Genomic DNA, 17,103 nt, shown 5'->3' on the forward strand with positions numbered 1-17,103 from the left:
AGAACTTCATGGTGCTGAGGGCACTTCATGCTTTCAGTCTTCATTATTAGGGATTGAGGCATATTTGGTACCTAGCTGCATCTTCTGGCTTGCTATTCTCTAAAAGCAATACCTCATCCAAACTGCAACTGCTCTGTGATGCAAAGAAATGTGCAGTAAGTTTTGACAACTGCGAGATCCACTTCAGAAGTACTCTTCTGCTCCAAAATGGGCTAACAAAGAACCCACTAAGTGACATGTCACTGAGCCTGTATCTTTTTTCCACCCCCACCATCATGCTGGTCCTGCCACATGGTAGGATGGCATGTCATGGGAGGAAGAGAAGGAACACTGCTTCATGTACAACGCCACACAGAGGCTTAACTCCCAGGTCCATATTCTGTAAGATGGGAGCCCTTCACATCAGGGTTGCATTTGCATGTGACTCCTTTGGGATAGGTGAAATTCATTTTGGCATTTCCAGAACTAATCTTCTGGAAGACATTCATAATATTTGTGTGTATAATTAGACATATTTGCACAGTTCCACAGTAGCAAGGGAACACTAATCTAAAGAAAATACTCTTTTCTTACATACAGGCAGATGGGGGAATATGAGGAAGCAATAAGACAATATCGAACTGCACAATAAGTAGCATGTTGTGGAGTGGAACCAAAGACACAAGATATGGGCTACAGTTATAATAAGGATCCATTTACAAATATTTTATAAAGGTTAAATGACTATAACATGTTATAAAGGTTAAATGACTATAACATGTTATAAAGATGGTGTAGTTTTAAGATCTACATATTACAGCTGACAATACCTTTAGAAGGTCTAATGGATAGTTAAAGGGAATGATCTTAAGCAACATATTGGACTAATTGTTGATTTGCCTTTTACTCAAACATCTATTAAGTCTTTCATTAATCTTCACTATGACCCTCACTAGAAATTGTGATCTTAATAAGGATTTCTGGGTTTTTGGGGTTCTATCCACTTGACGATTTCCCTAGGTTAGAAAACCCATTTTATACAGTGCTTGTAAGTAGGTGTTATCATAAAATCATGAACAGTTTGGGTTGGAAGAGGCCTTCGTTATCAATACACTATGTTATGCTATTGGAAGCAAACCTAAGTTTATTGCAGTTCTTCTCAATAGTTAAGCTCTTTGCCACTGGGGAGGACAACACTGCTTAGAGAAAGCATGTTTCAAAGCAGTTTAAAATTAGTTCCTTCTTTCTGCTATTATAGTTTACTGGCACTCTGCCCTTTCTCTTTGCCTTTCTCTATGTTTCCCTTGGGATAGATGGAGTGAGGAACAGTGAATAAAATGATACAATTAAATTAAATGCAGCAAGCTTCAGCAGGCACAACTCCTGATCCTGCAAGATACCAAGTACTCTCAAGTCAAGATCAGGTACTTAGAGCTCTACTGTGAATGAAACAAGCATAAAAGACTAAGTAGGAAACTCATTAATATGGAACATGCACCAAAGAAGGGCACCTCTTCCCTTACCTACAGGACTACTACTAACTCACTTAAATGGTCAATTACCCAGGACATCACTGCAATATCAATTTCCATTTCTGACTCCCATAGTCCTATGAAAATCAATGACTACACCATTGGTGCATATTGGCTTTCATGTACTTTGACACTCCCATTTCCCAAACCTGCTGAAGCCAGTAATTGATATTACAGTATGATCTTTATAGATGCTTAATAACAAAATCTGTTTTTAATGAGCTCAGTCATATCCCACTGTTTTATTTATTTTTTCATAAAGACCAGTAATGATAAGGGACTGACTGAGGATAACTCCATGGGCCACTTTCAAAGCTATGCCTGTTCTTCCTGGCATTGCCAAGGAGCAGCCTTTCACTTTTATAACAGCAATCATAGTGGATTTCAAAGCACTTGGCAAACAGGAATAACACTTCCCATTAGTTATCAAAGGGAGACACAGGAATCACAAGCAAACACATGGAGTGAGGCACAGCAACTGATTAACAGCGCACAGCTGAGCTATTCTACATCAAACCTTAGACAGTATCCGTGTCAAACTCCATAGAGAAGTGCACTACACTATTTTAGAATCAATCTAAAATGCCCTAAACACATCAAATCTGAGTCTTGTGACAAATGCCACTGAAATTAATTAGACCACTTGTAAAAAACAGGAGTAAGGAGCTATCTTTGTAGAGTGTGAATATGTCAAGTGTGAATATGTATGAATATGTGTGAATATTCATATATATATGAATATATAAGGTTAGTATCTGTTCTCAAATTCAACTTTTTTCAATACAGATTTCAGTCAACAAGAAGGAGAGACATGTAAAGGTACTACAATCATAAACTTAAGGAAAAAAATTTACTCAGCCTTTTCTATGCTGCAAGTCAATCCATTAACCCTACATGATTTTAAGAAAACTACAAAATCCTTAAAGATACAGAAACTTTAAAGGCTTATTCAAAAATCATCACACCAAAGAAAATGCATTCAGGAATCAAAATTCTCCACACTGCAGTTAAACTGATCTGTGACTCCTGCATGCAGTTTGAGATCAGTATATTTCAACTTCTTTTTCTGACTCTTTACCACTTTAACTCCCTCTCTTTATCACATAAAAATACACTACTCATAAAAGTCCCACTAGATTTTATAGAAGTATGTGCAGAGATATTTCTTTTCCAGCCAACATAACAATAAGCTGTGTTATCACAACTGTGTTTCAACAGAGAAAGGAAAAATGATAGCATACATTCTATAATAGTCTCTCTTTACCTTACTTTCTCCCAGGTGTCACCATGCATAGCAGTTATCATAGTCTACAACAGAATGAGCCAAACAAAAAAATCCTTAATCAGTAGGAATGTTATCTCTGACAAAGACATCAGGTTCCTTCTGGCCATCTATTAATCTGTTTCGTCTGCAGGAAGCTGTAGATCAATTTCACCAGGATTATCACAGGTCAAGAATTTTCTGCCAGAATATGTGCTATTGGAAGAGACCTCTTCTCAATTATGTATTTAGTGAAAGTACCAAATTATAGCCTATTAATTTCAGAGGATTTAAGTTCCTCTTCTGAAGCTACACTATAATACTGACCATCATAAACCCAGTTCTTTACTACAGATAATAATGTAGCTACAACCTGAAGGCAGAAGCTGCATTCTGCCTATCTCCACATAGACTTGAGACATTGTTGCTATTTTTTCCTCCCTTGCATGCACTTCAATCCAGTTTCCAAACAACAGGCCTAAGAGGAGCAATGTTTTCACCAGAAACATGCTACCTGGGTGAGCTCTATTTATCACATCATTAACTTTCATGCAACAGTCTATTAACAGTTCACCAAACCTGTATAAATATTGAGGCTCTGTTGTACTTGACAGGGTTTCTGAGCCCTCTTAAGCAGATAGGTACCGTCAGACACCAAAATCCAGTGACTTGCTGGAGGCCACGAAGGTAATGAGGCTGAAAGAACCTACATCTTCTGCCATCAAGTCCTGTGATTTATCTGCAAGACCAGCATTACTTTTCTAGTTGCATATAATTACAAATTACTCATAGTTCACATCCTGAAACTTCATGAGGAACAAGGAGACAAGCAGGAAGAAGCTTTTGAGTCACCTGCCATATGCTTATAGCAGCTCTATCAGAGCAAAACTGAGCAAAGGAGAAGTTAATGCAAACCTAAGACTAGTATTTATTTTAGAAATACCATCTCTAGAGCAATTTAAATCACAGCTTTATACTCTCAGTATGTAAATTTTTAAGAGTGAATGTAGGAGGGCTGTTCAGGCATTCAACTCTGCTGAAGCACCATGCAATGTTCCAGTGGTACACACAGCTGCATGGCCCAGGAAAAAGTAATAAGACAGCACCCTTGCACAGGTGAGTTAATCTGCCCCTGGCCATGGTGTGGGTTTTATGGTTGCTCAATTGTCCCATGGATGGCAACACAACTACAACTGGGTCTCTGAACTCTTCATTTCCACAGTTGTTCCAGCTGTAAGAAGCTGCAGTGAGCACCTGATCTGACACTTTCTTCCATTTAGGAAATGGTTGGTAAGGAAGCTGCAGCACCTTGCCAGAAACAATTTTAGTGTCAGCAAAGTTGGCTGCAAGAGAATCTCAGGAGCCTGTGGCAGCAGTCTACGTTAGTTATTTTTCTTAATTCTGGCTCATAAATCCTGTGAGCACTTTACATCAACATTAACTGGAAGTCAAGGGTTGACAGGCCCCTTCAGCAAGTAACACTACAGAATCAACAGAAAGTCTTCCACCAAGTCACATAAGGATTTCAGCCCCAAATAAAGCCCTGTGGGTGTATTTTTATTTTGGGAGGAGAGAAGAGAAGGGAGCCAAGGGACAAGTAGTGTCTTATGATCAAATGTAGATTCTTCTCCCCTGTCTTGCCCCATTAACTGTAACAAGTCTCTTCAGCTTCTCTCCTTCAGATTACTCTGATTCAACCCCAGTCTCCAGACACCATTGCTAACATCTCCATTTATAATACAAGTTCATTTAAGTCTCTCACTGGAGCAGTACAGCACTGAGGACTTCCCTCTTCTCTCAGTGTTACGTGATAAATGTAGTCTAAGAGAAATTCCACCTATGACGCTTTGCATTTTTACAGCACTGTTCATCTCATGGTGTTTTACAATAAATAGCACTTACAAGGCTTACCCAGTATGAGGTCCTGGCATGCTGTATGCTGAACAGCTAGTAAAAATTCACCTCCTGATCCAGAAAGCTTGCAGTCTGAATAGGGTAGAAATGGGAGGGGAAACCAAACTAGTCATTTGTGCATTATCAAGGCAGCAGCATGGTTAAGTCCAGAAGCCAGCTCAGGCTTGTGTCCTGCACACTGGACCATGATGCTATTCAGGCATTACCTGAGCTCTGTGATACTTCTAAGGATTAATGCACCCATGGGAATCAGGAGGAGAGCTGACTCAAGGACTAACCTAAGATCTAAAAAATCTTCCATGAAAATGCACAGAATAACTTCCAAACTCACACTTCTTGCCCACCTCCTTGCTACATCTCTCCTACATTTCAGAAGTGTGCCATGTCCAGAGGTGAAGACTTATTGTGGAATTGGGATAATTATAGAATAATCAGGTGGGAAAAGACCTCTGAAGATTGACAAGCCCAACCTCCTCCTCAAAACATAGTGAATTCAAAGGTGAAGTTAGGTTGCTCAGGGACTTAACAAGTTACAGTATTTGTAAGGCTGGAGACTTCGCAACCTGCCTGGACAACTTGCTCCAGTACTTAAGTACCCTCCCTGTGAAACAGAACTACCTAAAAGCTAATAAACTTTCCTAATGCCGTTACATTTTTTATGTAGCAGCTTGTATCCATTGCATCTTGTCCTTTTGCTGTGCACTTCTAGTTCCCCTGCCTTATAGCCCTCCATGAGGCAGTGGACAACTGCAGGTAGATCCTCCCTTAGCCTTGCCCAGGGTAAACAAGCACAGCACTCTCAACTTCTCCTTGCACTGTCTTAACTTGCCTAATTTTCCCATGCTGCAGCTCCCCAACCATCTTACTCCCTGCTGGACTTGTTCCAGTTTATTCATCTTTCTCCTACAGGAGGTCAAAACTGAACACACTTCTCTACAGGGGGTCTTGTAAGCAGTGAATAGAGGGGAATAACCACATGACCTGCTGGCTACAGTCTTGACAAGGCAGCCAATATGCAATTGGCTTTCATTGCTCTGTGCTCCTGCTGACTCATGACCACCTTGTTGCCCACCAGGAAGCCCCAGGTCTATCTGCAGAGCTGCTTTCTAGCCAGTTGGCCCCCAGCCTGTACTAATCTGTCTTGGCAAAACAGTGTGTTTGCATTGTGAACATTATAAGGCTTCTACCAGACCATTCCTCCCACTTGTTGAGGACCCTCTGTTTGGAAGCTCTGCACTGCTCTAACTTATCAACTGCTCCCCTCCCACACACACAGTTTGTCATCATTCATGAACTTGTTGAGGGTGCATGTTGCCCCTTCATGCTGATGCATTGGAATAGGCTGTCTGCAGAATATGGTGGTTTAAATACCACCATCCCTGGAGGTATTTAAAAGCCATGTAGATGTGGGCTTAGGGACATGGTTTAGTGGTGGACTTTGCAGTGCTAGTTAATGGTTTGACTTGATGATCTTAAGGGTCTTTTCCAACCTGAACAATTCTATGATTCTATGAAGCTGTTCAAGAGTATCAGCCCCAGTAAGTGATCACTAAGAAAGATCATTTTCAGTTGCTTGACAGTTTTATTCCAAACCATTGATTACACTTCTTCAAGCCAACAGCCCAGGTTTTCATGAACTACCTGATCCCTGTCTCACCAGTCTGGCTACAAGGAAACCATGCTGGATGCCTTGTCAAGGTAAACAACATTCACAGCTATTCCTTCAACCACAGAGCACTCATTTCATTCTAGAAGGTAATGGATTTGTCAGGTATACTATGTCCCAGTAAATCAGTGCTGTTTTCAATCATTTTCTCACTCTTCAAACATCTGGGAAGTAGCTTCCAACATGACTTGTTCCGTAACCCTTTCAGGAACTGAGGTGACACTACCAAGCCTGAAGGTCACACAGTCCTCCTTCTTGCATTCATTTAAGAAACTTGTGGAAGGCTGGATGGGAGGTAAAACAGTAGTAATGTGAATGAAAAACAGCACAGTGGAACACGAAACCACAAAATCTTTAGGCTGTTTCCTGTGCGTGATTCAGTAGCCAAGGGAGGAAGAACTCTGAATATCCTGAGCTGACACCTGCTGTGCCAATTTTCCACATGGAATGGTATTTAAAGCCAAAGTACACAGCTTTCAAAACAGAGTTATTAACTGCTAGATCTGTTCTGTGGTGTCACACAAGAGAACACTATAATCAACCATCTATCTGATTAGAACAGAAACAAGACAAAATATTTCTGCTGCTTCAACTCCTGCTGTAGACTTCAAGATGGTCTCTAAAGTCTCTCTAATGTTCACAAAATTGTAGAAAGGAAACTGGATGCCACATTCTGATCTCAGAGGCTGATGGTTTTATTTGAGAAGTCCAGCTCCTATTAATCAATAGAACACCCCTTACTGCTTTTAGTATGTGCTATACTGAGCTACTGACTGCACTCAGTGCAAGACTAACAGGAAGGAAGAGTAGACCAGCACATGTACATTGTGATGTTGTTTGTTCTGACAGAGCCAGAAAAACAACTTTCCTCTAGAAAACCTGAATTCAAAGTTAACATCCATTTGACAATCAGAACCATCTAAGTTACTTTGAGGACACTGAAACAGATTTTAGAGAGAGGAAAAACTGGAAAACACTCGACTATTCAGCTCAGTAAATTAAAGATGTTTATTTTAGCTTAACTACAACCTCAGTGACATATTTTCTAGAAAATTGCTATTACATATGAAACCCTCTTCAGATGTGAACTACACTTAAGAGCTGCAAGTGTCTCTGCCTCTGTATGTAACATTCCTGTCTCAGAATTCAAACAGCATTTGACACCTTCGGTTTCTTTGCCATAGATCTTGACTAGACATTCAACTCACCTTTAGTTTATGAGCCACTTTTTCTCTTAGACCCCTTGCAGTGGCATCAATATTTAAAGAATCCAAAATCCAGAAATGGATGACCAGGGTACGACTGCTGCTTTCACATGCATTAGTTTAATCTAGATCATTTCCCAAGCAGATTCCATAACATGTACAAGATGAGTCACTACTTAGTACGGAGCATGACATTTAGAATAACATGGGTTACCCAGGAGCCAGGTCTTATTGACTTTCCATGACATTTATTCTTTCCAATGCCTGAGCTGATTTACACAGTGGGGCTTAGTAATTTTTGTAATGTAGTAACCTTTCTTCCCCCCAAAGCTCTGTCTTTTGCATGGGCTTAATGAAGGATATTTTAAAGTATTACGCATGAATATTATTACATTCTTGCATAAGGTCTAATCTGGCTTACACATGTGCAGTTTGCATCTGCTTCTTTGAGTTTTAATCTATATTTTTGTGGTTCAAACCTAACAAATATAAACTAGGTTTTTAGCATCTGCCTGGAGCAGTTACTGCCCTAACACTGCCTCAGGCAGTATCACTGCCCTGAAACTGCATGTTGCCATCTCTTAGCTGGAAATTACTCCCCTTGCATCAGAGCCAAGAAGCCAGAATGTGTGAGACCTCATTCCTTCAGGGCAAGGTCAAAGCTTACTTTAAACCATGGCAGTCACGGCTGGAGCTACACTGGCTGATTTTGCACCATGTTGCACATTTACCAACCTGATGTTCTGCATCAGGTGTGCTAACCTCTAGCTGAGAGTGTACCTGGCCCTTTAGCCACCTTCTGGATAGCACATTTCACCAGCATGTCCACAGACTAGCACTGATTCAAACACTGGTTCAATAGCGCCCTTTTTAAGTCAAACCAAAAGAGACAAACCAGGTAGACTGGTTCTATTGCAGAAGTTAACATGTCAAAAATGATAATTACTTGTAAAGGCTACCTTGAAAACAGAAAAAATTGTGTCTGCTACAGAAATACAGACTGTGTACATAAACATAATCATAAAGTTTTTCACCTTTTAGTTATCATATAGTTAGCACAAGTGCCTTTACCTACTGTGGAAAGACCCCAGAGCTGAAGAGTTGATAGCTCTGTATCATTTCCAGCAATTTAAAGTAAGGCAGAAATGTTCAGTGTTATTAACTAACAGTAAAAGTATGGTAAAGTTACAAAAAAAAATGAGCATATTCATAATGCTAGAAGTTATTCTTCTACTCCAAAATAAGACTAACATAAGGCATTGAACAAATGAAACAGAAGTTCAGGGCACAATTCACATTCATGTTTCAAGGAAGCCTGTATCATCTATCAATCATGAATCATAGAATGGTTAGGGTTGGAAAGGACCTTAAGATCATCTAGTTCCAACCCCTGCCATGGGCAGGGACAACTCATACTAGATCATATTGCCCAAGGCCCTGTCCAACCTGGCCTTGAACACTGCCAGGGATGGAGAATTTACCACTTCTTTGTTCCAGTGCCTTACTACCCTCACAGTAAAGAACTTCTTCTTTATATCTAGCTTGAATTTCCCGTTTCAGTTTGAACCCATCACCCCTTGTCCTATCACTACAGTCCCTGATGAAGAGTCCCTCTCTGGCAACCTTGTAGGCCCCCTTTAGATACCGGAAAGCTGCTATCAGTCATTTACAGTGGCTTGTTACCATCCCTTGCCATAGGCTCCTGACCCCAAACCTTTGCTAGTAGAAGAAACAAGTAAATGTTTCTCCTTTCCTTCGGTGCAAAGCTGAGCGTCTCAGCTGACTTTGCCACGAAATGGTTTGAGAGCACCTGCACCATTCAGAGCATAGGAGACAGTGCTGCCATTTCCAGAGGCTTTGGTGACAACTTTAATGGATGCAGCATGATCCAGATGACCATGCCTATCAATAGCACTACATTCTTTTTGTCTATGGTACATCTGCCCTAAGAATAAACACAGAATTTTGCCTACAAGGTTCCCAACTTTTCTAATCCTAATTTCATTAAGTAAAGATTCATAAATGAAATATGGTGACTAAAATTTCTGTGGAGAAAGAAATCCTGTAAAACATTGAAAATGACAACAAAGCTTTTAAAGCAATTTCACATTAGGACTCAAGTTAAGTGAAAGAAATAATAAGCTGACTAAGCCGTACTCTTCTCTGTAATGTCTGAATTGCTTTCAAGTGAACTCTTCATGACAGTATTTGACATAATTTGGAAGTTTCACACTTTACTTCAACATTCAGGGCTGGAAAAAAGGTGTCTATTTATTTAATATGATTGCTAGAATTTAAATCAAAGTGGTAGATACCAAATTAAGCCCCAGCTTGGTTACTGTTAAAATGCTGTGAGACTGCTGCCATTTTACGCTCAACAAGTTATTCCACATCGAGATACTGCCAGCACAATCCTGTTTCTGGATTGGTTGCTGTTGTTGTTATACAATACACTAGGTGAGACCTCCATTTTTACTAAGTCGGCAGGAATTCTGCCCACTGAAATGTTTCCATTCTATTTCCAAACCAGAACCTTTACAGTGTAATTTAAACATAAAAATAAACATAGTCACAAGACTTCACAAATTGCATGCTGCTTTAGAATCCTTTTATTTAGAAATAGGGAGAGGAATTTGACAGATTGACCTTTGCCTCTATCTATAATTGATGTTTTTAGAGTTTAGTTTTTTAAGAGCATTTATTGATTTTTGGACTACAAAGAGCACAACATGAGTGGGTCACAAAAAACATTCTTCTGTTGTAAGATATCACTGGAAACATTAATGAAATCAGTTAACACAAAGCCATATCAGGACCTTGTGAAACATTGAGTGTGGGTCTGTTAGAAGTCAAGGAACTTTAGGACATCATTTTTGTGTACTGACAAAAGAGGAATGGGAAATGTTGTTGCTTCTTATCAAATAAATTCCCCAGCTATCAAAGAAACTTAGTGGTTTTGTGAAATGTTTTAAGACAAGAAATCAGCCAGTCACACAGCCAAAACAAACTTCAGTTCCGGATACACAGTAAGTCAGAACACATCAAAGGTAAGTCCGCAAAACTAACTGTCTCAGCTGGAAGTGCACAGGAAGACCTGTGCTTTTGGGAAACATCTCAAAGGCACAGGACACTAATGGTAAAAGTTATATTTCAATAGGTCACAGACTGTCAAAATCCAAGTGGCTTTTCATGAGCAGAAGAAAGGAACCCTTCTTGCCTTTGAAATCACCACTGAAACACGTCAAGGAGGAAAGCAGTGAACAGAGCACGAAGGAGAGAGCTGCACCCCAGCTTTCCCAAGCCCTGTTCTTGTGAATGGGCTACAAGATTTCAGTCTACAAAGAATGTGAGAGGACTCTGCTTCTTAACATTGCAGCTGAAACACACAGAGACACTGAAATGTTTGAACTGTGTATCTGTATTAAAAGGAAAAAAGAAAAAATACCAAACATGATTCAAAGCAAGGAATTAACAATCTGAAAGTGTAAAATCTAATGCTGAAATCACTGTGTGCTGACTAGCAACATTTGTGACACATCTGGAGTCTTAGTGTCCAAGGTGAAACAGAGTTGAGAGTGCTTTTATTTCTGCAAAATAATGTAGTTACTAAATTCTGTTTCCTTTTAATATAAGGAACTTCCATCCTTTACATAGAAAGGATCAGAAAGTGTTCCTTGAAAGTAAGGAAAGACTAGTAAAAGAAGCTTTACCAGACTCCTGTCATTCTGCTGGCAACGCTGCTCTAGCAAAGGGTGAATAGAGCTGTTAAATCAGTGTATATATACATGTGACCTTCAGTATGGAGTGTTTTTTCCAGCAACCATGAAGTGTCTACAATGGTGACAAGTTATTTTCTGAGTAATCTTGTGTGTATATATATATCACAAGATGATAGAAGATTTCATGCAGTAATCTTACTTTGCTCAGCGGAGTTAGCGTGACATATGCTGCTTTGTGATATAGAACGGAGTAAAATTGAGGTTTTTAATATAAGTCCTGACAAAAATGGTAAGTGAAATAGCAGTAGTGCAATGAAGACAGGGCAAACAAAGCCACCATTATGGGCTTTGTAATATCTCAGACACAGTCCTTGGTTTTTAGAAGTAATTTCATTGGGAAATGGAATGTCTGACAAGACACAGAGGTGATTTTTAAGAGGGGCATTGACAGAAGCGACCTCAATTTAACATATCAGCTGAAAGACAGCACCTTTCATCTTGCAGCTTCTTCTAAAATCACTCTTCAGTGACAGCATCATATATGAGTCGAAGTCCTAAGGCAAGACAACAACTAAGCTCATAACTTTCTGCTCCAAAAGTGAATCCACAGTGAAAAATTAACACTCTGTCATAACACCAGGGACTTCACGGATGAATAGAAATTCATCAGGAATCACAGGTTGTGCAAAAAATAAATCCATTGGACAAAACCTCCAACTATCCCAAAATCCTTCTTAAGGAAATCCTTAATTTAAGGAAAGAGTTTAAAACTTGAACCTTGGTTCCATGTCTTCGCTAGTATTAACTTTCAGCAAGCTTATGCCTGACCTATCGCCTTTGCTTCACGAATACCCTACATTTCTGTGCCCTTAGGCTGTTGTACTACCACTTCAGGATCTCCTCCCCAAGACGTTGTTTTTCACATTTTTAACCTCATACATCATTTCTATCACCTCAGGAGCAGGAAAATCTCCAAAGCAGTGTTAAAATCTCAGTTACCATGTTTTAAATTAATATTTACACTGCTAATAAAAAATTCATATTTACCATGGCAACCTGCATCATACATATGCTCCTGATGAGAGGGAGAGAAGCCATTAAAAATAAATAAAAATAAGCAGGCACAGAAATGAAACATACACATTTCTGGACACATATTTCCAATGGAGGGGGAAAAATAAATTAATCAGCTCTACCAAAAACACAGATTTCCACATCAATACAAGGAATATGAAATGTTCAGAGTGAAATATGAATCACTAGTTTAGAGGGAACTCACTCAGTTTGGGTCTGAACAGCCTAATGGGGAGAAAATGAATAATCTCAAAATAGAAACTGGATGTCAAATCTTGTTTGGTCCAACTTGTGTTTAATCCTTATATTCCTTTCTCTGTAACCCTTACATTCCTTTATTTCTTTTTGACACATTTATTTCATTAAAAAAGAAGCTTTGGAAAAGCTCCCATCAGTGTATTTTCTTTTGCATCACTTGTTGGGGGTATTTTATAACCAGAAAATATTCTGATAAAACAGCAGAAACTTCTTAATTAAAAAAATCAGAGCCACTTCCCTTGATTTCTGGATACTCTAGAAAATAACAAGCCTGAACATGTCCTGAGTACTAACCACAGTCTGTTTCCAAAGAAGGCTTCTGCCTAATCAGGACTATGGTGAAGCATTTCAGATGAAGTACGTTACATGTAACAGCATCCTTCCTCAGAAATGACAAGAGCTTATCTTATCTACCTGAAAAAGTCAAGGTGCTGGGCTCTTCTATCTGTGCTGGCTATAATCACACAAGCAGTTGCAAAGGTAAACACAATCTAGATGTATGCATGTATTCAGCTGAAGGGAAGAAACTCTGCTGGAGCGTAGTCTCTCCTGGAACAGCAATACAATCAGAGCAGGTCATTCTCATGCACAGCAGAAATAACTCTGCTGATTTCACAAAAATTACAGCAAGAATAAATTTAGCTGTGCACAATAAAAGTGAGAACTTTACTGCAGCTGAACAATTGTCCGTACCTCATCTTCTCTGCGTAGACATAAAACATCAGAAGGTGAACACTCAGTATTGCTTATAATTCTTTTTATTGTTATTCTTGATGCCAGTTGCTGTCAAAAAATTGAAATATTTTCATAGCAGTAAAACCCAATCATCCTATACTGCCTGCTCTTTTTTAACTAGGGGGGGAAATATTAAACCATCATGAATTACTATTTTTAATATAGGATTTTTTATGCAATGTTTTTTTCCCAAACATTAATAAATGAGGGTAAAAGTTTTTCCCTCCTTGCAAAGCTACCTTAGGTTTAATTTGTTTTTATTGATTTCCAGAGGCATTTACACAACACAAGGTACAGTATAAGAAGAACATGTTAAATATTTTCACAGGCATGTTCTTTTCACTTCAGAAAAATAACAGAAGAGCTTTCCAACCTGCTGTATGCTGCCTGCCAATCCTGTGTGGCAAAAGCAGCAGCATCGCTTTTTAAATATAATGGGCTTTATTTTCAGTATGGTCCAAGCCCCAGGTAAGTATTTAGGGTTAAATCACATAAATTAACATTATGTTTTTGTAACAAGCAGGAACAAATGCACCAACTTTGACATGACTGGAAAGAGATGTTTGTAATGCCATTACTAACACTACATGCTTTCTGAACAAGAAAATAAATGTGTTCAGCCTGCGGTATGCTCATCAGACAGACACGGCAGTGTCCTGACACTATGTTAACCTGACCATTACACATGTTTCTGTCTGTATCATATATACACTTCATCTCTGGCACCAATGTTTATTAGAGAGCCCAAGAAACATCAAGGATAAGCCACAAGCATTTGGCTCATCATAAATCTTGAAGAAAGAAAATCAGGTAGCAAACTCAACCTTTGAAGGAAGTCCTTCCTGAGGTTAAATGACTTTTTCACTCATGCCAAACATTTGATCTTCCTTCCTATTCACTTAGAAGGAACTAGTTACCGAAAGCTACAGAAGAAGGCTCTTAAAGGGCCTTCTTATGGTAATGGTTTGGTTTAAAAGCATGTGTCCTGAGGTTGTCTTAGAGTTAAAAGCACAAATATGCTGGTAAATAGTTAGGAATTCAACATGAGACATGGGAATGCACTCAGATGACACAACTCAAGGTTATGGTGACCCTCATGTTTCTAGCCAGCTCACAAAACAGAGCAAAAAATCCACAATTCAAAAGACAGGGTATCTCCTGACATAGCCGGGTAAGCCACTTTCAAGAGTCATAGTCATAAGAAATACCGAGTGAAGCAGATGAGAGCAGAGACAGGGGAAACAGATTGAAGACCAGAAAGCCAGACAAAGGCCTCAGGATGATTTTGGCAGGCAGACTGGAAAGGGCATAAATAATTTTGCCAAGAGCCAAACAGACATACAAACACAGGTAAACCAGCCCCAATGAAGTAGAGCTGCATACTGACTGCAAGAGAGAGAGCAACTTGCTGGGCCTTAAATGTCTTAGAGAGGCTCTTCTCAGGTGCACAGAGGAGGTTGCACACCAGCTGCAGTGGTATAGTGGATATATTAAGTGTAGAACTGTGGCTTACATGATTTGGTAGACGTATTTGCTAGACCTGATGTTTGAAGAGTGATTCAAGTGCCTAAAAATAGCTATCTAAAACCACATTAAATAAGACATCAGTATGGGGCTGGCAGAAACAAAACAAGACTTACTAAGGCTTGTGCACTTCTGGCACAGCTGCTGGAGGGCAGGATATGTAGGGTGTCCACAATGGGACTGCACGTTTAGCACTAGAATTACACGCTTTGTAACTTACGTGGTAGAAAAAACAGACAAGTCTGCTGCCAGCCCAAAATACGGTACAAAAATTACACAGTGGCATCACTGGCCCAACAAAATGAAGCCTGATGCTCAACTTCTCCCTCACCCCTTAGCAGGCCAAAACACTTGCTTGTTTTTAATGAAGAATTACTGTTTCCAGCCTAATACTGCCTCCACCTCACATTACGTATTATCAGCTACTCTGCTAGAAGTGATCATTCATTCCAGAAATACACGTAGCTAATTTCACATAAAACCAAGAGTTCAAGTAAAGTAGGAGCACTTACACGGCAAAGGGAGGAATGCTAGAAATGACATTCCAGAAAGTCCCTAAACAGAGTGAGGTTTCACCACAGGGCACAGACTTTTCTAGAAGAAAACAGAGAAAGTTTTAGAGAAACAAGTTACTCTAAACCAGAGGTTTATATTTATCTAGGTTACAGATTTATCTAAACTGGAATCTCACCTAAATATATAATGAAAATATAACACAAAATGATGAATATACAACCCCTCTAAGATGAAGACTACTACAAATTTTCTGGAACTGCAAGGGAAGAATATGTCTGAAGAACAAAATATTTATGTGTATATAGAGACCAGATGCACATTTTCAGCCATTCCATTTGAAAATTTTCCTTATAGCTTTCATAACATTTATTAGGAGTTTAAGATACTGGCATTTCTCTATGTCAACTGGATAAATGTCACTGACACAAACCAAAGAAAATAAGAACAGAAGATACAAATGCAGCCAAGTTGTATTTATAGTGAGCATAGTGTTCATCCCCCTGTTGGGTCAGTGGGATAGCTATAGAATCATAGAACTATAGAATAGTTTGGGTTGGAAAGGACCTTAAGATCATCTAGTTCCAACCCCCCTGCCGAGGGCAGGGACACCTCACACTAAACCATGTTGCTCAAGGCTCTGTCCAACCTGGCCTTGAACACTGCCAGGGATGGAGCATTTACCACTTCTCTGGGCAACCTGTTCCACTGCCTCACCACATCTATTATTTTATGTACTTGTTCTGGCTAGGATGGAGTTAATTTTCCCCCTGTGTGGGGGGACTGAAGGTGGACAGGGTCAACTCACCACATTGTGCCAACAGAAGAAGATACATGTATCCTGTCTCTCCTGTTCAGTGACTGCCTGAAAAGCTGAGACTGCCTTAAGTCACCACCTAACTTTATCAGCATTTCGCACACACTCAGTGATCTGCAGAGCCATTACAAAGGCAGGGAATATCTGAAAAGTAAAAAGCTGGGTAAATTTGCTTGCTGCCTCAGAATTGCCCCCAACTGGGAATTTATTCCTTGCAAACCATGAGCTGCAACAAGGAAATTGCCATTAATGCATAAATATTTCTTGTGCTTTGCTCTTACTTGACCTTGTTTGTAGCTGTGCTTGCCAACTGCAGACACGAACTACATAGTTTAGCTCGAGTTTACTGCAAAGCTGGCTCTGAAACAGTTATTTGCAATGTGGAGAGAGCTGTAAGAACAGATCCTCCGAGTCTGTCACACTGCCTTCTGGCAGAAGAGCACAGAATTTACTTTACAGCTCTCAGAGTTATCTCTAAAGCCTCAACTTCTTGTTTGTACATCTTTTATTCACTTGGTGTTGTACCAAGGTGTTAACAGTTATTGAAAAACAACCACCAGCAGTCCAAAACAGCTCCTTCTGTCCCAAATAACAGAAAAGCTGTCACATCAATGTGTAGACAGTCACTAATTGTCTCAGAACAGTATAGAGCTGTATGAGATACAGGCAGCCTCAGGTCTAGTTGCTTTCCAGCAGCACAGCCAGCTTGGAGCTATTTAGCATGACAATGTACCGTGACAGGCAGGTACACAGAGCACATACAGAATTCTTTGGCACTTCCAGATTACTGTCAGCACTCAGCTGCTACAAAGTTAGCCTGCTGGATCTGTCCTACAGAGCAAGCATCATTGTGATAACAGTACACATACACCACTTAGTTTATGTGCTTAAGGTAGAATTAGGAAG

At 39.6% G+C, this 17,103-nt stretch overlaps 1 long non-coding RNA gene across 2 annotated transcripts in view; it reads right to left on the reverse strand.

The window, feature by feature from the left end:
- Positions 1-17,103, reverse strand: part of LOC133277012 (uncharacterized) — a 55,639-nt gene that overhangs the window by 32,461 nt on the left and 6,075 nt on the right. The window contains exons 4-5 of one of the 2 annotated variants that reach the window (XR_009746070.1): positions 15,380-15,461; positions 13,023-13,157 (exon numbers count right to left, since the gene is read on the reverse strand). This is a non-coding gene — a long non-coding RNA (uncharacterized LOC133277012). Of the gene's footprint in view, positions 1-12,030; positions 13,158-15,379; positions 15,462-17,103 lie in introns of those variants that run through there. The other variant, XR_009746071.1, reaches the window with a different exon arrangement.

This window comes from Pezoporus flaviventris, unplaced genomic scaffold, assembly GCF_033815535.1.
Source record: "Pezoporus flaviventris isolate CSIRO_AGI_PZ_B2104156 unplaced genomic scaffold, CSIRO_AGI_Pfla_v1 ptg000002l, whole genome shotgun sequence".
NCBI classification, from domain to species: domain Eukaryota; kingdom Metazoa; phylum Chordata; class Aves; order Psittaciformes; family Psittacidae; genus Pezoporus; species Pezoporus flaviventris.